The following is a 24279-nucleotide window of genomic DNA, read 5'->3' as shown; positions in this document are numbered from 1 at the left end:
CAACGATAATTTCTAAAGAATCAGCGAAGCAAGTTGATCGAAGCGACCAAACTCAGATTCGCCACAGAACAAGTAGAATGGCGATGCGAGCAGGGTACGTGTCGCCGCCTCTTTAATATGTTCTGTGAGATTCGCCCTAGGGCCCCGACAAGCCCTAATTTGAATCTCAATGTTACCAAACTAAATGACAAGACATCATAGATTAATTGACCGAGCGCTAAGCCGTATCCAGACGAGCTGGGCAAATCGACCGATTTGATCAGGAAAATAATTGGCGCCAATCTCATGTAGCGTCCACACGTACACAATTTAATCACCTATTTGCATTCCATAGATACTATTAACTTTTTTGCGTCCGCACCTACTGATTTGATCGGGGAATCAAATTGGCGTTTGCGTCCGCACGGCCTGATTCGATCGGACAATTTCATCAGATTGGCGAAAAATTGTCTCGTCTGGACTCCACTTTAGCGAAAAAAGCGAAGGAGACCCCCTTACATCTCGGGGGAAAAATCCTTTCGTATGTCCGGACGTTCTGCAGGTCGCATTTCTTAACCGATTCTCGTGAAATTTTGTGAGTAGGTTCGGTAGTTAGATAGATTTTTTCTATCGTTTCGTTTTTTGGAAAATGTTCTAAATGGTGGAAATTTGCATAAAGGACTGAAGTGCCAGTAGAGTCTAATGGCACTTTAATCCATTTTGAGTTCGTTGTGATAATAACTCAACGAAGTAAGTAATTTTTATTCTCACATTTTTAAGCTTGAAGAATGAAGCTTATCGCGAGGTCTACCGCTCATAGACCTTGAACTTTATTTAAAAAAAAAAGTAGTAAGTTCCAAAATACATGTCTACAAACATTTTACATGACAGCTAATCCATATAAAAATTAACTGTCATAAGGACCACCAGAATTATAGTCGCCCTTACCATAATACCATTTAATAATACAAGTCTGTAATTTAAGGTCAATGACCCGCAAGGTGACCGCGACCTGCCCTACCAGACAGTCCATGGTTTGATTCCCAGAAAGCATAATAGGACTACTATACTAAAACCGGGTCCGGGAACTTTAAACATCGTATTCACTAAAGTCTTTTTAATTTGGAACAGGCCGCTTCAGTGGTGGGACAAAAAATATAAGTCGTGTAAGGGTTCCTACACAGATATTGACACTAAATAGATCACCAAAATGCGCTCATATCGCGTGCTAGCGGAGCAGATCACATTTACGGTCTTATCAAATTAATTATGCCTTTACATGAACGTAAGCTCTGACGGTCATTACAGTAATGCGTTTTAGGTTTGATTTAAGTCAAATTTATATTGTATTTTATAGTGCCTGATTATTTTTTTCAAGCTATTTATGAACTTAGAAAGTGATTTTTTTATGCATTTTTGTAGGACTACGAGTATTCGGACTACATCTGAAATTCCAATATGAGTAAAAATGATTTTAGGCAAAAAAAATCCCAAGGTTCCAAAATTAGTTCGATATTCCGATGTTCTATTATACGTGAGTGGTAGTCAAAAATTGTGGGTTCAAACCTCCGTTGTCCTATAAAGACAAGAAAAATCCTTCTTGGAAAAAAAATGCAAAAATAAATTCTATCAGACGCGAGGTAAAGTTTTAAAACGCAGGTCCTCTAGTTATTTACGAGAATATCACATGTAATAAAATATAAATGAATTATGAAAAATGTTCATACAAAACCTACCTTGAGTGCGCTAGTTACTTCAACAGAAAAGTAAAAGTCCTGCACATTTTTTATTTAGATCACTCTCTTTGTGGTATCTATTTAGATACATATCTGTGAAGTCCTGGTACGATCTACGATTTAATAAGCGTAGACTCTAGGCCGTGGGATACTTCAAAACGTGCCATTTGACAGGTCTATTTGGTAACGGCTAACCGCTAACCTAACCTAACCTAACCAAGGTTTGGTTAGTTCACGGAAATTATGATTATGTCATGATATAATAGGCAGATAGGTATACAAAAGTTATAAAAAGAGGTTCGTTTTGTAAGGATATTTATTAATAACCGGTTTTCTATTACTGTGATTTAACGCGGCAAAACGTGCTAAACATATACACAGCCTATTTTCGAATTTTGATATGTAGTAAGCAAAAAAGACTTAGGCTCATAAAAAAATTGCTAATAACAAAACAACTTTACTTTAAAATAATTTTCATTTCTTTACTTAAATTAGCCGTAGAAAAGGCTAACGCAAAATTTTAGTTTTATTATTCAATTATACGCGTTTTTAGCATTTTTTTTTGGAGAACGATTTTTTCTGCTCTATCCAGCACAAACCAGTTTAAACCAACGATTTTTAACAACCACACACGAAGTGATATTATTCAAAGAGTATTTTTGTTAAACGATACCAAAACGAATTAGAATTCCAAAAACCAGCTACCGCTACACAAACAAAAGATATCTAAGGCCCATTAGTCCGTCCTGGCCTTGCCCTTGAAAGACCTTAGGGCCCCAGGCACCTTGGGGTCATTACCCCCGTTGCATCACGAAGACTGCACAAAGAATGCATGAAACACTTATGTATAAAGTATTTTTGCTAACGTAAGGATGATTCAACGAGATGAGTTTTTGTCCAGTCGCCATCAGATATATCGGAGCGACCAAGGTGCTCACAAATATCTGAACACGCCTCTAATGTATGGGCGTTAGAGTGCGTGTTCAGATATTTTTGAGCACCTTGGCTGCTCCGATATATGTGATGGCGACTGTCCAAAATGTCGGCGAGGTTTGTGAGCCGATAGGAATTCCTTTATTCAATGCCGCTTTTTAAAAACTAGGAAACTTTGTAACATTGATTTATGTGATTGTCCTTCAAATTTATTTGTCTACCAATTTACATTATTTAATAAAAATATTGTTCCGCGAATTTCGAAGTTGGTTAATATTTTTCCTCAAGAACTGAGAAATATACTTAGGTATATATGTATATCACTCAGAGTGTATGTGGAATATAAAAAGTATTTTCTACTTGACACAATGAATTTTACTACGAGATATAAATAATAAAATGTCTATAATAATATATTAAATAGCCCCTTAAAGTTCGGCTCCTGAAGTCTACTGCATTTTAATTTAATAAGTATATAAAGTTTTTTGAACACCCTCCATTTTAGAATCTGTCTCACAGGTCCAAAAGCATCCGAATTCACCGACCAAAATCGCATAAGTAAAGAAAACAAAAAACGATTGCGCAAGCGTTGAACGAACGGCCGCACAAGGTGACCTGAGGGCCTACCGTAAAATGGGGTGAGTAGGGTCAAAACTGAAATTCAAACCTCGATAACATTTTATTTTTACATATGAAAACTGAATGGTGTATATAATAAGTGTTCCGGACGTTTGTATTTTAGTTTTTATTTTATTTTGGGTACCTAGTTCCATTTCATAACTTTGACGATAAAGAGGAAAACCCACCTCACCCCGTAGTGCCTCGTATTTGGGGTGAGAGGGGTTTTCATACAAAGGTGATTTTGGAAGATTGTTGGATCGATTTTTTTTATTATGCGTATTACTATAGCTCCATTTTAAATTGGAATACATTATTTTTGTAGCAGTAGCCTTAAAATCCCTTCTCACCCCCCTCGCAAACCTTCTCTCCCCATTCATAACCCACCTCTCCCCGCGAAACCTACTCACCCCGTTTTACGGTACTGCGAGTATCGCGAAACCCTTAGTTCGTTCTATTTGCCTCTCTATAACTCAATATAAGAGTGATTTGTATAAATTGTTATTTTATAAATATGATTAATTACGGTTTTTAAATATTAAGTACACACACTATTATTTATATATTATTATTATTTATTAAGTACGCAGTAAGTAGTAAGTAGTATTACGCGACAAAATAAGCAAAAGAGGAAAATTACCTATCACTTGTGACAACCTAGTTACAGTAGTAGTTATTAAGTCCCGTCGTTGTAAATAATAATGAGTAAAAATCGTATTTGTAGGGCATATATTTAATATCCAACTCATTCATTACTGACCTAACACTTTTCCTTATAGCAATTAATATATGTTTACATGTATCCACGAAATATTTATGTCATTTCCCGTTACTGCTCAAACCGCAAAAGATAACCCTTTTTCAGCCAAACAATAATAACATTCAGAATTAAGAGGACATACGATTCACCATTTTAATTAATTATTTCATTGGCTTGGAATTCAGTTAATTAAATATAATTATGTCATATGTCATTGATTCTGCGAAGGGATTTATAATTGGGGACGCGCATATTGTTTGTTGTTTTAGGTCGCCACTGCTAAATAATCGTGATTATTTAAATTTAACGAAATATATTTAAAAAGGGCGCTACGTACTGTATCTTGTATTAAAGTACCTTTTGAATACATCAAATTAGTTTCTATGTTGCTGGATTCGTCAATCTATGCGTCCAAAGTTAAAACGGCCGTTTTTGTTTTGAGTTTATAGATTGACGAATCCGGCAACATAGGAACTAGTTTGATGCCCCCTTTTTTTAAATTTCTTTCGTTAAATTGAAATAATCACAATTATTTAGCAGTGGCGCTAGTGTGCACGTTGATGGGTCCTTAACTAAGTATTATTAATATCCTCCTAGCCTAGTCGGTAGCGACTCTTCCTACTAAGTAGGAGTCACGGGGTCGAATCCTAAGGGGCCACCGCGAAAACCGAAATTCGCAAATTGCGGGGATCTTTCTCTTTTCCTCTTATGAAGGCGTACTTAGAGTGACAGAGAAAAATGCCCGCAATTTGCGAACTTCTATTTTCACGGTTATAGCCCGGTTATAGCGCGGTTATAATCGGTGTTTAGTTAGCTAAGACGTACTCTATTTACATGTACGAGGGGCGTTCAAAATATTCTCGGTATTGATATCTTACAACCTCTTCTAAAATTTCTTTCGTTACTGGCCGCTAAGGTTTATTCATTGACATTAAAAAAAAGTATAATTCGAACCGAGATGTTCTTTTGTTTTTCTGCAATTGCTGAACAAACATGAACATCATGTGGGAATTGACAATGTTAACTAAATTAGAACATCGATGCGTGATAAAATTCTTGACAAAACAGGGTAAAAATCAAAAAACCATAAAAGAGGAAATGGATTGTGTTTACCGTGAGTCTGCTCCTTCTTTATCTACCATTCAAAAGTGGTCAAGCGAGTTTAAACGTGGAAGGGAGAGTGTTGAAGACGACCCTAGACCTGGCCGGCCTGTAGTAGCTACTTCACAAGAAAATATTGATAAAGTGGAAAAACTTATATTGGAAGATGGTCAAGTGAAGGTAAAATCTATAGCACAAGTAACCAATCTCTCTATTGGTACCGTACATGATATTATCCATGACCATCTTAATATGTCAAAAGTAAGTGCAAGATGGGTTCCGCGAATGCTGACTCGGCTTCAAAAAGACATGCGTGTAGCTTGTTGTTCCGATTTTATTGACCTGTGCGGTGAAAATCCTGATGAGGTGCTGCAAAGAATAGTTACTGGAGATGAAACCTGGGTTCATCATTATGACCCAGAGAGTAAACAAGAGTCCATGCAGTGGCACATTAAGGGTTCAGCTCATCCCAAGAAATTCAAGGTCATCCCTTCAGCTGGCAAGGTCATGGCCACGATATTTTGGGATTGTGAAGGAGTATTACTGATCGATTATAAAGAAAAAGGTGTAAATATCACAGGACAGTACTACGCTAACATTCTACGTCAATTAAAGGATGCAATCAAAGAAAAGAGGCGAGGAAAGTTAACCAAAGGTGTTATGCTTCTGCATGACAACGCCCCCGTCCATACTGCTCATATTGCCAAGGCAGCTATTGTTGAATGTGGGTTTGAAACTGTTACTCACCCACCGTATAGTCCGGACTTAGCCCCCAGCGACTTCTTTTTGTTCCCCAATCTTAAAAAGGATCTGCGTGGAAATAAATTTTCCGATGATGAAGCATTGAAGGCGGCAGTGGAGGAGCATTTTTACACCAAAGATAAAAAATATTTTTATGCAGGATTAAAAAAAATAATTGATCGATCTTTTAAGTGTATGAACATAGGGGGGGAGTATATTGAAAAATAAAAATATCAAACTTTTCGTACTTGTTTGTTTTCATTCTCATACCGAGAATATTTTGAACACCCCTCGTATGTTGCATACATAATACTTAAAATCCTGGACATAACAGCAGACAGAACCACGTCGCAAAATAATGTTGTTTACACGGGAACGATTCAGATGAATCACAGAATAAGTAATAGTACGAGTATTATCATACAGAACGGACACGCACCGCCCCGCCCCGACTCGGATTACCTCGCCCGCGAATGACCGCGACATGAATGTGTGCGTAAGTCGCTCTACTATGAGATTCCGTCAGGATTCCGTCAGAAACTCAATGACGCGTGTACAGACGTGCCGCGCACACATATAAACGCAAATCATTTTTGATGTATGGCATGTCCGCCCTGTGGCTGAATTTCGATACGACTTTCCGCATAGTGACGTAAGTATTTCGGTTGTACTATACTAATTAGTGCTGAAATAATTGCATAATAATTTACTGATAACCACCACAATTGTACATTTTATATGTAAAGAGCGCTTATCAATAACAGGGTTTATTTTGCGTATTAATGTAGGTACTGAGTTGAAAACAATAGCAGATGTTGTACCTAATATGTATTTTAAAAAATTCGTGATTAGGTGTGATGTCAATATAACATCAACAATACACTTGTTTGTTTGTAGATATGTTCATAATTATTTTTAAACCGATAAGTAGGAACCTGTATATAATTTTGCACAGATCGACCTAGCTATCCCACGATAAACTTAATAAGGCTTATATTGTGACGTGTACTGACGATATACATATAAAGTATGGATATAACTATATAAATACTTATATACATAGAAAACATCCATAACTCAGGATCAAATATTTGTGAATAGACACACAAATAAATGCCCTTACCAGGATTCGAACCAGGGACACCCTGCTTCGTAGGCAGAGTCACTACTCACTACTGACTAGGCCAGCCTCCTAGAAATATATTGTATTGTTCAAATATGTAAAGTTCCATTTTCACTAGATTTTTTTATTAATATGTTCACCGGTAGGTATAGGTACTACTTTTTGCACTGGGTACATAAAGTATAAGTGTATATGTAAATCTATTTAATTATAGTATATTTATGTAAGTTTATTACCGTTAGTATATTATTATATTATTCATCGCTATTATTTGTTTTAAGTTATCTATTCTGTTTTTTTTTTGTTTAGTGCCTGCACCTACTGTTTCTGTTTAGCTAGATGGTTGACTGGTAGAATATGCCTGTAGGCATTAAGTCCGCCATTTGCACTTTATTTGTTATATTGTGGCGTAAAGTTATAATAAATAGGTAAATAAATAAATTCTCTTGGGAGGTGAAAATGGGGTTGAAAGTTTTAACAACTTTGCAGATGAAGTCTAATGCAGGGATGTTGCGGATGCGGATGCGGGTATTTAAAGGCTCACAGCTGCGGACGCGGATGCGGATGCGGATGTCAAGATAGGTACATAAAAAAACGTCAAATATTACATTTTAGTAATTTTTATTTCAAAAAACCGGCCAAGTGCGAGTCGGACTCGCGTTCCAAGGGTTCCGTACATTAAGTCCCACTCACGCTTGACTGCTAATAGGTTTTTTTGGCTAATGACTAAATTACCTAGCAGTCTAGCACTTACGCCGATGCTAAGACGTTCCTGTACCGACCTGTTCCACACCCGCATCCGCATTAAACTCCGCATCGATGCCGATGCGGATGCAGATGCGGATGTTGAAAATAATGCGGAAGTTCCGCGGTTGCGGATGCGGATGCGGATGCGGATATTCGCAACATCCCTGGTCTAATGTATCCTCAAAACGAATTATCGGGCACAATGCCAACTAAATATTTAATTTATACTAAGTGCTAATAAATTTTATTATGAATCGTAGGCAATTTAGAGTGCATCGCACTAAACGTCTGCTTGCGCTGACCTTGTCATGGGGTCGCCAACCACTTCAAGGGCTTTTAGTTATTTTGCAGGAGCGTTATTCTGAAACCAAAAGTCAAATATAATATTTTTCAAATATTTTTACTAAACAAAATTATCTCGAAATACGCATTAATACAAGTATTTGTTTTGTAAGGGGCAAAGTTGTTGCTTATTTAAGTGCTAATATTGAGCACGCAAGGGATGCCAAAATTGAACCACGAACGTAGGTAGCAAGTGGTAAGAGAAGTGAAATCTTCAACGTTACGAGGGCACGAAGTTTAAATAAACTTTGCTACCTAATGTTATTACCTAAATATTTATCATCCAAAATCATCATTTAAAATTTAATTCCACTAACACGAGGTACCAATTCAAAACTTACCTATAAGCCTTATTGAGCTTACGATTTGTCTAAGTATCTGTCCTTATAAGTAATTTTTTTTTAATGTTGATATTATTATTTCTGTTTTTCGTTAAAACAAATATTTAATACACCGTCACCTGATTGGTCCACGTTTGTTCAACTGCAGTAACCTTGCCGTGGGGTCGCCGGCCAAGTCAAGGGCTTGACGTAACTGCAGTTATGGGTTACGGTGACCTTTTGGGACTGCGGTCAGTGCCTGTTCCCTAAAATAAACGTAAAATTATTATTTTGTTTGCACAATATGCTAACGAATTTTAGAGGTAAATTAGTATTTTTAGTACCTATATTGGCAAGGTGAGCAGTCGGTGGAGGGGGTAGTGGCGCTGATCGTCACAAACACAGGTAATCTTATGGAATGTCTGACATTAGTACTAGCGGCAGCCGCTTGAACTAATTTTACTCCATAAGATTTAACGTAGAAAGTCTGCCAAAATGAGGGCAGCAGCAGTCGTGCACCTAGCGAATACCTACTTCTTAATTGTTCATGGACTAAGATATCTTTAACTAAAATATTATGATAAACACTAAAACACTATCGCCAATAATAATATAATTGACATAACATTTTAAGTAAACAATTGTTTTTAAACGTCTTTATTCAGAACTTTATGGCAACTGTATTCCATGGGACTATTTAAGAGGTCGATTATGCTGTTAAACAAAAAAGACATTTAGATTAATTAATTAAAAAGTAATTTTATTTGTTCCCTATGTTCTAAATTGTCAATATAATTATATTTTACTACTACTAAGTTATTAGTCACTATTACGTTATTAGTCATAAATATAAATGTCTAAAGAAAAAAGTGACATAATTTTTTCCATGTATTACATCATACGCTGTTAAACGAAAACCCCCTGCATGACAGAGAGGGCGCAGTGTGCCCTTGACTAGGCCACCGACCCCACGACAAGGTTAGCCCGCTATTTAATAAGACGCATGTTTCTAGAACAATGTAAGTTTTAGGCCCTTTAAGCATTTTTTTTTTCATTATAGCATGCAACATTTAGTATTTACTAAGGCAGAAGCCTTTTCTACTATAGGTACTCTTAGTACCTAGTAATAGTGCGCAAGATGCCATTGGTAAGTTTTGCAGTAGCGTAAGTGTTGCCCAAGTATGAATTGTTTTTGGTTAATTAGTAGATAGATATTTTCGAAGTTACCAGGGCACCTTATGGCGTTAGCAATAGAGATAACAATAGGGTTTCAACCATAGTATTTTCAATCCCTATAGCTAGCGTGACAGGACCATGACACGATGTCATCTCCATATAATTAATAACCTAAAAACATCAAATTTCGCAATGTATTGAAATGAAATATGTCAGCGTATCCATCGATTAAAAAAAAATACTGTACTGGCCGTTAACCTGACTAGCACTGGACGTGTTAGACAAAAAAAATTGAATGATTGCAAAAGTAATTGGTGTAAAGTTATTTTAAATCGATCTAGATTTAAAATAACTTTACACCAATTACTTTTGCAATCATTCCATTTTTTTTGTCTAACAAATGTTCAACAATCGCAAACTAGCTTGTAGTTTCGCATATTTATTGGCAAGTTGAATTAAATTGTCGTAAAAAGTGGTATAGCAAGTTTCTAGGGCAGATGGTTGAGAAGCCTCTTTAATACGACACGGATACGATACGACTTACTATAAGGATACGAATAATCGTATCTGTCATTATAATATTTGTTCATGCAAACATGTACATTATAAAATGTGTTCATGCAATTTTGTAGCTCGCTGAACGACCTTATCGGAGGGCTCAAAAGTATGTGCAAAGAGAAATTGGCCTACTTACTGTGACTATAAATGAGTGTGCAAGAAAAATTACACACACATGTAGTAAATACTTGCTTATGAGTACTTAGAATAGTCAAGTTAATAAATAATCACCTGAACTTTTTTACTGCACTGGTTCAATATGAGCTCTACTATACGTTATCCTGCGACTAAAATCTTTAAGATGTTTAGTAAATTGAAAGAAATAAAAAACCATTTATATATTTTTTTTTCAATTCCCACTTAGACTGACCCACTGCATATTAATTTGTTTGCAGGGGGGTTAACTATCTCTGCAGCTGACTTACTTAAAATACTAAGTGATGATTTAAATCGCGGTTAAAAATATTCCGCCCCTCAAACGCATAAATTAACACGGAACGTTTACATTGGACACATTAATGTTAAAAACGTATATGTAAATACAAAAAAAACATCCTCTTTTTTTACTTCTCTTTTAAAAAGGATTTCATGTGTTTCATATACTTTTATATTTTAATGAGTTTTCGTTACTAAGTCGAAATTCGCAGTAATCTTTTTATATGTAACGACATGCATACCACTTCAAAAATCGTTAAATATAAACGTCGCCGGTTCCTGATTGCGTAGTTTAACAGTACTACGCCAGGTGCATTGCGGACAACTTAAAATAGCATATTTTGTAATAAAAATGTCCCATGTGCACATGCGACCTATACTCACATACGACATTGTGACTTTCACATCGCGAATGAGATCCATAAAATAGCAAAGTCATAAGTGTCTATGGGATTTACGGACGCATATGATTGTGTTGTTTTAAATTGGATAGTAAATTGCAATTAACGACAACCTGGTTGTTATACCGAGTAAAAGAATTTTGTTTAAGTGGCTACGTAATAATAATAAGATTAATACGGAGTCAGCTTTAACTACACCACACCTAAACAGATCTTATTTCCAGCCTTTAATGCTGTGAAATGAGTATCATACCTCATACCACAATTTTCCCCTAGGCAAAATAATTATGTGGTTTTCCATGAAAATAAAACCGTCTTCAAAAGTAGTGTACCTACAGAACTCACCAATATATTAACTTAATAACAATCATAATTATACAGTAAAATCACCCTATTATAGTCTAAAATCTTCAAACTAATGGTGCAAAATAAACACAAATATCTTCGGTCACGTATTACTATTATTGAGATGTCATAGTACCTATAATACCATGGCAACATTGACGTATATCTCAGGACGGGCCTTACGGGCACTAAATATGGTACTAGTTCAGCGGCGTCACTCACGAATTCGAGCCAAAAGTGCAGTCTAACGCAACTAGTTGCGACCAATCGCGCGCGTGATGCGAACTCATCGACTAATCGCGTTGTAGCGGTGTTACACTGCTGTACTGGCCCTATTCATGCTCCATTCTTATTGCCTGTAAGGCAGTGTTGGCCGAAACGTTAATGCAATTGAAAATATTGGCCATTAACCATTATAAATTGAACCGTAAACTGTAATCGTCCGTTACGGTTTAAGGTTCAATTTATAATGGGTTAATGGCCAACATTTTCAATTGCATTAACGTTTCGGCCAACACTGCTGTAAGGCCAGTCCTGTACGGATATGATGGTCGTTCTTGTCTACGTGACAGCGTGATAAAACGGTGTCCGTCACTTTCTTTCCCACGGTGTTAAACAGTGACAGTTATTTTATCACGTGGATAAAGATGGATAAAGCTATCCATAATAGGCTGGCTGAGATATACGTTAATGCATGGCAAAATATCTTTATAAACGGCAGAAAAAAATACAACAAAACAAAAAAGAACATCGGTATTTACACTTAATTAGTTACCTATTGAACTTGTAGAGTCTACAAGTTCAATAGGTAACTATAGTCCAGTGGTCTACAATGTAGACCATAGTTGTAGTACTGGACTATAGTTGCGTGCTTTTACGATACGTATAAAATAAGCCATAAACAATAATAATAGCACTAAGTTAATTATTCCTACATATTTTAATAGGTTACTAATTGCCTATCAATGTTCTATTTCGTACTGCAAAGTAAAACGTTGTATGTAAAATGAAACGCATACCAATGAAGACTGCGTAGGAAGATCTAATTAGTATAATATCGAACCGGTTTAGGACCATATATGATTACCACATTAACCTAATCCCGCATCCTGCTGAATAAGCGTGTTATAGCAGTCTTCTAAACGTGTTACAGCAAATCGATCACACAGGTGCATCTAAAAACAAGGAAGCATAAAGACGTAAGTGGCAATGCCGCAAGTGAATTTATGCCTAACTACTTTGAGGTTATGATATATAATTGAATGAGATGAAAAGGCATATAGGGCTTGTATGTTGTATGTTAAATGTATTTTTATGTTAGTAGGATTGTCGGTTAACTGTAGTCTGCCAGGTGTCTGAGCTGACATTATCAACCGGTTATCGGTTTTTAAGGAATATAGTCGTATGTGAATTGAAGTTGGATGCAGATACGACTTTGTCCAAAAAGGAGCTGAAACTCGTATGTACATTAAGATATAAATTTAATAAATATGTGCATGATTATCTGGCTATACTTATTACATATTGTAACGATAAAAACTATATCTTGTGACTTGTGAACGACCAAATTATGAAAAGAAATAAACTGCCCAACCACCGACGACAACAACGTGGTTTAAAAGAAAAAAAATAACATATCGTCGTCATTTCAGAAATGTGATAACTTACATAATGTCTGAAATACCACTTAGTAATACCACTAGCTGTATATATCTTGTTTGTGTATGCCTTAATATCGAAATTGTATATTGGACATAATAATAAAATCATGTTGCTCCACATGTTTCAGTAAACCTATAATAGCGATGTAACATTCATTCACACTTTCATTTCATTCACCCAAAGATGAATGAAATCACCATTCGAATTATGGTTTCAAATCAAAACAAAATACTGTCACGTTACTTCACACGCCACAAAACTATGTAACTATCCATTCACCCATTCGTTCAATGTTTACAAACTAACAATTCGTTCACCTGTGACCCCTTGTTGAATAAGACACGCGTACCTATCAATAGATATGTTTCACAATTACCAATATGGCGTGCTCAACAGGCTCCAAAGGTAAGTTACGTAATTGAGTTACAAAGGTTGTAAGTAAGTAATAAAGCTTCCAACTATGTTCCAAAATTAACTTGAACATCTTCGTTTCGGTGGATATATTATTAAAATGTAATAATATGGCTAAATACCTATTTTTATAGATAAAAAAACCGCAAACTAAGCCAAATATAACATTTGTAGGTACTTCATTACGTTATTGTTAAGAGAATAAGAGGGCGTCAAGATAATTTTGAACACCTCGCCCGCTTAGCAACTTCTGCTGCTGACTGTACTGCAGGCGTATGATGGATGGCTTTATCCACGTGATAAAACAACCGTCACTTTTTAAAACCGACCGATTGAAAGTGACATCGCTTTTATCACGCTGTCACGTAGATAAAAGGCGACCATCATATCCGTACTGGACTATTATTTGGGTCGTTTTACTTAGTATTTAAATAGTAATTATCAAATTGCCCAATAGGTGATAGACATTATGTAAAGTGCCCGAGCAATTTAATTATTTGAATAGTAATTATCAAATTGCCCAATAGGTGATAGGCATTATGTAAAATGCCCGGGCAATTTAATTAATTATCAAATTGCCATCTCATATTGGTTATTTTTCATAATGCCCGGGCACTATGAAAAATGCCCGATTCATCACTTGGTCCATAACCTACATATATTAAATACCTTTTATATATTTTGAAGATTAACAATAGTTTTCATGTAGCAATCCGTTTTCCTGCAGACAATAAGCAGCACATATTAGAAGTTTTATAATAAAATGCACCTCGGATTTGAAGTCTAGACTATTCGACCGGTCTGCGTTTTATACAACGTAGTATGCACTCGATAATGATGTCTACGATTACATTTTAGGACACACAGTCATGTGTGTCTAATCTTGTAATCCATACTAATATTATAAATGCGAAAGTGTGTCTGTCTGTTACCTATTCACGCTTAAACCGCTGAACCGATTTAGTCTAAATGTGGTATGGAGATAGTTTTAGTCCCGGGGAAGGACATAGGGTAGTTTTTATCCCAGAAATCATCCTTTAAGGGGGTGAAAAAGGGGGGGGGGGTGGAGTTTGTACGGGGAATCGATAAAAAGCAGATTGGATCAAAAGTAATTCTATTCTATTCTAATAAGATCATTCAGAAGAAAATAACAAAAGGATGCCGCCATCTTATTTCTATAACGTTGAAAGTCTGCGACACTTAAGTCGTTTTAATGGAATATGTTAAAGTACCGCAACGCATTGTGCACGCTCCGTAACTGACACACAAACACACAAACATACAGATCATATCGCGTGGGTACACCCTACTTACATCACAAAGTAAGGCATGGTCTTAACTAGACTGACATATGTTTGCAACAACTTATTACTTATTGGCTAGATCTGATGGCTTCATCCATGTGATAAAATAACCGTAAATTTTTAAAACCGAATATTGAAAGTAACTGACATCGCTTTTATCACGCTGTCACATAGACAAGAACGACCATCATATCCGTACTGGAGGCCTGTTTAAAACTTATAATTCGTGAAACGACATTAAATAAGCTCAAGTGAAAAAGTTTTTTTGCTGACAGTTTTGTTTCAGTTAAATTATTGTACCTAAATTAAATGTTTAAGGACATTTTTCTAAAGACGTGTTTAAAGACTTGAAAAATATTCGGAAAATATTTTGTCAACGTATTTAATGGGTCGTCCCTTTAAATATATCACCTTAAAAAAATGTGCACTATGTAGATATGTACCTAAGTCTAAGAACTAACATTAAAAATTAATTACTGTACAAAAAGTTATCGGGTCCATGCTACATTATTCTCAGCCACAATATAAGGCCGGGCGCAGACGGCCAATGATTTAGACGCTTTGTTGTCTGGCGCGACAATCGATGCCAGACGAACACTAACGCACTCTTAATTCACAAAACGTTGTAACTACACATACAGGGTGTTATTGGTTTTGAGGCTCTGCTTAGTGCAGAAATCTTTTATATACGGAATAGAAAAGATTAGCTCACATTTATAGACGGGTCTATCGCGAAAAGGTAATAAAACAAATTTCGCGATAGACCCGTCTATAAAAATGTGAGTTAATCTTTTCTATTCCGTATATTTTACCTCTCGCTCAAAATTCTATAAAAAGGTCACCCATTCCATTATAATTTGAATATTTATCTATTTAGTAAAATCACCAATTGCATTGTCTTGCGTTTTGATGTCAGAGTGGCAAGAGGTTAAGATCGTTCGTCGTTCGTTAAATTTCGATTCCATGATTAAATAGATTTTTTAGTCAATCCATTGTTAATTTTTTTTTTTTTAAATGCGGAAATTCTATGGTGCTAAGACCATTGTGAGTTCACTGTGATAACGACTCAACGAACTAAGTATTTTTTACTTTTACATTATCTAAGCTTAACACAAGGTCTAAAGCTCACGGAGCTTATAATATTAACAGTTTTAAACTTAAGACTGCATGCGCTGACTTGTTAATAATATAGCCTGATCCCCAAGAAAAGACGCACCCGGTTTTCTACAAAAAATCGTGCTTTCATAGGTAATGCAAACACTGTTTCAATATAAAAACGTCGTAAGTATCTAAGAGTTCCATACACTGTTACTGCGTTCTGTGTTCTATAATGGTAATGCAGCGACACACCTTAGTTAGACAATGTGACGTTGCGTCTGCCTTTAATGTACCTAATGAAATTAAGAAAATGGCTGTGTTATTCGACTTTAGATAAGACCCCCAGACATGTTTTTATAATGTTTTGGTAGGTACCTGAAGTGATAGACAGTATTAGGTATTAAGGCAAATTTAATTTAAACAAAGTTTTTTAGAAATACGCGTTCTTGTTTAAGAACAAAACATGGACGTAGTATAATTAAATCCGTAATATAAGTTTACCTAGAAATATTACGATGTATTGTTGCTAATATTATAATAAATTCGAATATTGGTCGCACTTATCTAATCGACATTATGTTTCTTGCAATCACGCGGTATTAAAAAGTGACGCTTATTTTATCACAATTATCACATGGATAACGACATCAGCACGACATTGATGTGATATTGACAAATTCACGTTTAAAGTCGACAAAAATCAATTCATAAACTGATTAAAACATAATAATTTGCTAGTCAATCAGTGCTACATTATACTTACTTGCGTATTTTTGCACGCAATAATTACCTAATATTACCGCCTGCCTACGCCGAAAATAAATAAATGTGCGATAAAGAGTTGTGTTATGCGTCATTTCTTAGCATTTCATTTGGGAAAATAGTGTCACATGATTCGGGTTTATCACGTCATAAACACAACGCTTTACAGACTGCTATCATCAACAAACTAACAGAGACTAATTTATAAATATTCAAGACGGACAATCGCCATACAACACCACGTTCCACGCGTGCATTTTTACTATTTTTCTATTTAGTTTTTATGGGTAGAGTCTGTGCGGAAAGAGAAGAGTCGTGGAATCGATGGAATGTAGCTATATGGGGCCCAGTACATTCCACGACTCTTCTCTTTCCGAACAAACTCTATAAAATCTGTTACCATAACTATTATGGGTTCTACGTAAAGTCCGTTTTCTTTACCGTTGTCATATCCGCACAAAAATCAAAGCATAATAAAGGCATTTAAGATAATAATATTTTCTTATTCAATGGCGCAATCTTTTCTCAAGGCTTAAAATGCTTTATTTATCCTTTAAATTTACTTTTGGGGCTCTAACAGCAATCAGTCAAGTCCAATTTTATGTTATAAATAGCAGTAACGTGTCATTTTTCATACGTAAATACATACCTAAAATGTAGGTAATAGGTAAATATATTTTCATTTCTCATGCTCTGAAAAAGGGTCATTGTTGTTCTAAAAGGTGTGCAGAAAATGATACGTTTCTGCACTAGAGCATTTTACGTTCAAAGTAGGTTTTTTTGTTATTTTACGATAAGCCATTGAAATTAGGGTTTAAATGGATTTGTTATTCATTTTCTATTTTGCTATTTAACTACCCATTACGGTTCTCGCGGCGTTGGCGCGCGGGTCTTCAGTATTAGTCTTCATTATTTACTAGTCTATATATTTATGCTAATATTGTAACAAAAGATAGGTAAGTTATGTAAAAAATTAGCAAATTACACGATCACGCGTGACGTGCAGTCTTATCAGCATTAATATTATCGTCCGTCGACCCCGCGATACCCTACTTTACGTTTTTATTGCATTTACGTAACACATTTCGTGCCGAATTTAATTTAATGACAGTGATAAGAGTTAATTGTACTTATGTATGTGGGTTGCGATTGTGTAAGGGGTTTAGTGAACTGGTAAATGTAATTTAATAATAACAAAGGCTAGTGAATGTTTCTACTCGTCTTCAGACCGACAACATCCACAAAACACCATGTCCCTCATCGGTAATTTATCACATTGTAGAAACGCGATTTTTTAATCGTCGGATTTTATATTAAATGTCACAAAATCTCACCATATTTTTTTTTCGGGTAAATGAAAATTTGATAAAATGAAACATCGTAAATTGAATCCTTAGTGTAAATTTCATTCGATAACATAACGAACATTTTTGTACGGGGTTTTGTGAATAAGGAAGCTAATTTCCTCGAGGTTCAAAACCAGCTACGGCCTAATTTACAGCAGTTTGAACACCAAACATTCTATCCAACTAGGGAACAAATCAAATATTTTGATTTAGGTTTTAAGTAGTCACACTCCTATATATAAATTATAAAGCGAAATAGATATCATACACGAAAGAAAAAGTGACCAAGTCTACCGGTAGACTTGGTTACTGTTTCTTTGGTGTATGATATCTATTTCGCTTTATAACTAAATATTCTAACACCTACATTTCCGATGACCTCTCGTTAACATTTTTAAGTCTTCTGCACTAGGCTTCACGAAGCATCATCGCGTCTAACTGCCGTATTCGAACTTCAAAATATTCACAAGAGACGACACGTACTAGATCTATTCTAGATACGTTATAGTTTAGATTTCAACTAGTTCTCTTTTGCAGCGCAATTCGGGCAAACAGTGTCACTTTTACGATAGATCGTGTTAGATATCTATTAGATGTGAATTAGATCTCTAAGTAATATCTTGTGGAAATCGTTCAAGAGTATCTCCAGAATCGCGCAAATGTCAAATTTGACAGGTTAGATCTTAAACATATCGTTATCGTATCTTGGCGATGTCTAAAAGATATCTAACAGATGTCTATTTCAAAATCCGAATCGGGCCCTAAGGCTCTAACGTTAAAGGTTGAAGTAAAATTGATTTTTCTTTTGTTAAAAGGAAGCTTCGTTCCTTGATTAAACACTAATGAGCCCTAACTTACAACAGTTAAAACACTAACACCTAAATTCCCGATCGTTGACCTCCCATTAAAACACGCGATAATAATTCGTCAACGCCTACGGGGTCATTGACCGATATCGCTACGCGCTACGGCCGTTGACTGGAGCGTAGACCCTCTACGGCGCAGGGGGTCTATTCTCGTAAGGCTGACAACGAATTAGAATTAGAATACTATCTCTACTACACCTCGTTGAAATGTCCTTTTACTGGGAATGGTATAAATCCGAACTAAAATTATAAATGCGAAAGTCACTCTGTCTCCCTCTGTTATTACTTCACGCTTAACCTTTTCCACGCCGTGTCAAACACAAAAGCTGTCACTCAGACGCCACATCATTGAAGTGTCAAAACTGAAGTTGAACTTTAAGTATATGCACGTAGGTCGATGTTGCTCTGTGGTCTGTGACCGATTAATCGGTCTTTGGCGTTGACGCTACGGTGCGGATATATCGGTCATTGGCGTCCAAAAGGTTAAACCGCTAAACCGATTTAGAAGAAATTTGGTATGAAGATAGTTTGTGGCTCAAGGAAGAACATAGGAGGTTTTTTAACAATCATCATCATCATTATCACCATCATTCTATTATATCATCGTTTATCAACTTGGCTATATGCCTAGGCCTATTCTGGACACATCTTAAATACATTGAATATGAATAGAATTGTTGTACGCAGTATGGATGCCATACAAATATTTTTTAGTCGTCATATCTAAATTTACCCTCTTCAAGGAACTCATGTCATTTATTTCCTGGTTTTTAGGGTTCCGTACCTCAAAAGGAAAAAACGGAACCCTTATTAGATCACTCTTGCGTCTGTCTGTCTGTCCAACGACCCCCCCCCCCCCCCCTTATCTCCGAAACTACTGTATCTATAATTTTGAAAAATACACAAAATAGTTCTTTCATTTCCTATGGTTTTTAGGATACCGTACCTCAAAAGGAAAAAAACGGAATCCTTATAAGATCACTCGTGCATCTGTTTGTCTGTCTGTCTGTCTGTCCGTCCATTCGTCTACTCGGTTTAAAATTTTGAAAACCTACATTGTACATTGTTTTTGTTTTGTTTGTTTAGATGCCAGGAAAACCTATTAGAAATGTGCACTCAAGCGTGAGTCGGACTTAATGTATCATCATCATCATTGGCCTTTGCGTCTGTTGCAGACGATTTATGGTATAACACCGGAGAGACACCGTTCTTGGTGGCTGAATAGATCCATCCCATCCCATCCGCCATCCGGTCACCTTTAGCGTCGTCATCTAAGGCCCACTTGTACCACCACTAACCAGGGGTTTAGCGGTTAAACCGTTAACCTAATGTCAATTTGTACCTACTGGTAACCCCCCAATAGAAATCTGTTATTTTATGGTAACTCCAGGTTTAACCGGTTAACCCCGCGTTAGTGGAATGGTGCAAGCGCTAAGCGACATTCGAAAACTCATTCAATTGTTTTCCGTGAAAAAGTTTTTTTTATACCACATCGGTGGCAAACAAGCATACGGGCCGCCTGATGGTAAGCAGTCACCGTAGCCTATGGACGCCTGTAACTCCAGAGGTGTTACATCCGCGTTGCCGACCTTTTTAAAAACCTGTACACTCCTTTTTTGAAGAACCCCATACTGTAGACCCTCGGGAAAACCTCGGAAGGAAGCTCATTCCACAGGCGGAACGTCCGCGGAAGGAAATTCCTCTTAAACCGCACAGTAAAGTTTGAAAGGTTCAAACGTCACTTACGGTTGTTCCACTCGCAGTGTGCATTTGGGAATTACTAGTGAACGACCCCGGGGCTAATTGCACCGAATTTATGGCCCCCGGGCCGTTACCCGGCGGGGTAACGATCCCGGTGTCATCGGGATTCATGTCTCCTGAGATAGGCTTTTACACGACAGTTTGGGAACCACTGGCTATTAAGCTTCGAAATTAAAAGTGGAAAAATTCACTGTCTTGGGTGGGACTTGAACCCACGACCACTGGATCACTAGTACAGTGCTCTTCCATCTGAGCTACCAAGACCGTACCCAATTCAGCGAATATTTCCACCATATATGAGCCCTAGGGAGGCTCTTAGCGACATCTACCGCAAGAGTACTACACTTCTTAAACGGCTACCAGAGTTCCAAATCACTGGCTATGTTTGTAATTTTTAACACATTCACCGACGCTGCGCTAGTACCTAGCCGATAATATTGGTTTCCAAGTATGTAGCGAAAATGCTTTGTACAGCAAATTACTAAATTACAGGGCCTCGGCCTAGACCCGGTCCGTTCTAGCGTAAGTCATCCTGTTGTCCAAAGGGGATACCTTTGGACAACCGCTTCTCTATACAAACGAATTTCTGTAACATCCCGCATCTTATTGCACTTTAAATGTTCCTAATTCTGACTTTTCATATTTTTTCTTTGCGCCACCTATATTCTAATTCTTTTGTCTCCGACACCCAAAGGTTGTCTGGAAGAGATCGCTCTTAAGCCATAAGACCGCCTGTTGTTACCTCTATTGTCTTTGTTTATGTTATTGTACATTTATTGTAAACTACGTGTATGTGAGGTGTGCAACAAAGAGTATTGTATTGTATTGTATTGTATTGTATTGTATAATAATGAAAAAAAAAACGATTGATGGGTTGTGTGAAAGAGGATATGAGAAAGAAAGGAGTGAGTGCTAAGGTGACGCAAGATAGAGGAGAATGGAAGAGAAAAACATTTTGTGCCGACCCCACATAACGTGGGATAAGGGCAGGAGGAAGAAGAAGGTATGTATAATCATAGAGAAAAAAATACATAGAGTGCTCACCCCATACATCAGTTTTAGTACCAAAAAGACTATTAGCATCTAGCATCGAGTAGCGGAACTATCAGTACTGCTACTTGACAATAGATGTAGCACCAACCGGAAAGTCTTATCTCAACAGCATAAGACTTTCCGGTCGGTGCTACATGTATTGTCAAGTAGCAGTACTGATAGTTCCGCTACTCGATGCTAGATGTAGACACTGAAATTAATAGTCTGAACTGATGTATGGAGTGAGCACTCTCGTCTTACTATATTTCTCTATGGTATAATGAGCCCTAGAGTCGGGTGTCGGGTCAGGGTCATCAACCTGTTTGGGGTGCATCGAGCCTTCGGTTTCTTTCAGACAAGGGAACGAACTTTCCTTTTCTATGACACAGGACAGGATTGGGCGGATAAATCTGTAGACAGCTGTATTTGACGTTCACGTATATTTTGTGTTTTTACGACTGAGCTTAAAGTAACTGTGGTAAGTACAAATTTTTAAATTAAAGAGAAAAGTCACCCATTTTTTCACTTAAAATTTTTTTTAGCTCTTTTTTTTATCAATTCAAGGGATATTTATTTCTTGGTAATATTGGTACATTCTTAAACTTGCTGTGGGACTTAGTCAATCTGTGTAAGAATGTCCTATAATATTTATTTATTTATTTATAATTAGACCTAAACTCAAAGCTTAGAAAGTTACTGCAATGATTAAAAAAACTTTCGAAAGGGTCCAAGCCCCCAAATCCGCGCCCTCCAAACTTTCAAGGCAGCATCCGACGGGGCGTCGACCCCGTCTGTACGCACACATGCAGCCACTTGTTGACACGAAGATTTAAGACTGTCCCATGAGGCAACTGACTTGCTGTTTTACTCATATGTCAATAAATCGAGTGGAGAATCGTTTACAGTATGCCGTTTTTCCGGCAGCGTCAGGGCCGTCAGGAGCAACTTAGCAAGAGTAGTTAGTGTTTACGAGTACACTATAGGTACCTGTAAGATTAAGACTACTGTGAGGTAGTTTATCGGGTAGCAGTCGGACCGGCAGCAGCGTCAGGAGCAAGTACAGTAGAATCCGCTTATAATGACATCGAAGGGAAGAGACAAACGTCATACTAAGCGGATGTCATATAAAGCATAGTTGTACAACTTCTTATTTTTGTTAAGTTTTCTGAATTAATCTCAAATTCCTTTGTGAGAGATGAGTCTTATTAAACTTGTAACAAATATCAACTTGTTACCGAGGATCAAAATTAAAATACCTTACACACCACGAACGCACCAATCGTCCTCGCAGGGAAAGACGTGGTGACGGCCACGAAAACCAGCCAATGTGTCATTATAACCGGACATTATTTCATGGAAATAGGATTTTTAGGTCATAGTAAGCGATTTGTCACTATAAGCGAAGTCATCTTATCCGAATTTGTCACAAAGAATTTTCTATGAAAACCAAACTTCGCACAGTAATTACGTCATAGTAAGCGGTTGGTCAGTATAAGCGGAGTCATAATAAACGGATTCTACTGTAACTACTCGTTGCAAGAACATTGAGTGCTTACATTGCTTACTCTATGCCAGTAAGATTAAGACTACTGCCAGAGGCGGTTTTCGGGCGGCAGTTCAAGGGCCGTCAGGGAAAGCGTCAACTATAATTTCCTGGCTTCACACCCACTCTTAACACAGATCTACCATTGCAGTACCTCGCGCGCTACATTGTAGGTCAAAGGTCATTTACCAAGATTGAGTTTACCCCCGAGCACTCCCACGCGTCCTCAACGTATTTAGTGAACCCTGGCAAAAGGCGTAGTGGCGGGTTTGATTAGATTTTTAACATTTTTAACAAACGAGTACCTCAGAGAAGTGTGAATAAACCAACTAAGATCACCATAAGCTTGCTTATTTTGTGACAATTGAGCACCTAACTTATCAGCCTTTGTACATAGAGAAAAATAATGAAGTCTTGTCATGGTCTTGTCTAAAGTATCATCCAGTTAGCGTTATTAAAAAAACACTTTCATCTACCCTCGAAACTGAGATAACTTTTTACCCGGCTTAATTTATTTCATAGTTAGGGAACCTTAAAAAAACCCCTTTACTTTGGGGAATAGTTACTAACAAGAAAGTATCAAGTGAACCGTAAAATTGAAACTTGAATAAATATCCTGATGTCGACGAAATAAGGACAGCTTTTTAAGGTCCTTTATATCTTATACCTTTAATACCTTTAAACGAGCAATTCTTGTTTATTTATATATATATATATATTTCGGGGATCTCGGAAACGGCTCTAACGATTTCGATGAAATTTGCTATATGGGGGTTTTCGGGGGCGAAAAATCGATCTAGCTAGGTCTTATCTCTGGAAAAACGCTCATTTTTGAGTTTTTTATATGTTTTCCGAGCAAAGCTCGGTCTCCCAGATATTAATTATATAACTGTAACATAAGTACGAGAAAAGTGTCGGTACAAAAAAAATCTGTATTCGAATTCAAACTTCACTAGCATTACTGTTGCAGGCATTAACATTGATTTTAACAGTTCCTGCAACAATGCAGTCCACAGCATTGCTGAGCAGATTACTGCAGTACTGCGCTGGTGCAGTTTGAATCGGAATGTCACCTTTAGGTACAATGTTGTCTAACGCACACATTACACGGATGAGCTTATTTCCGAAAGGTCGCCGACCCGCGCCCGCGGGAGGGTTAAACGACATTTTATTTCGTCG

At 36.9% G+C, this 24279-nt stretch overlaps 1 long non-coding RNA gene and 1 other non-coding gene across 2 annotated transcripts in view; both read right to left on the bottom strand.

Moving 5' to 3' along the window:
- The window catches only part of LOC134658410 (uncharacterized), a 152928-nt gene that overhangs the window by 12080 nt on the left and 116569 nt on the right, over positions 1-24279 (bottom strand). The gene's annotated exons all lie outside the window — the stretch shown is intronic.
- Trnat-agu (transfer RNA threonine (anticodon AGU)) lies at positions 20717-20789 on the bottom strand. The gene has a single exon. It is a non-coding gene; the product is annotated as a tRNA-Thr (tRNA).

The sequence above is a fragment of the Cydia amplana genome, chromosome 22 (assembly GCF_948474715.1).
Source record: "Cydia amplana chromosome 22, ilCydAmpl1.1, whole genome shotgun sequence".
Classification (NCBI taxonomy): Eukaryota; Metazoa; Arthropoda; class Insecta; order Lepidoptera; family Tortricidae; genus Cydia; species Cydia amplana.
Note: the sequence above shows the minus strand (reverse complement) of the source record. Positions and strands in the feature narration are given on the sequence as shown.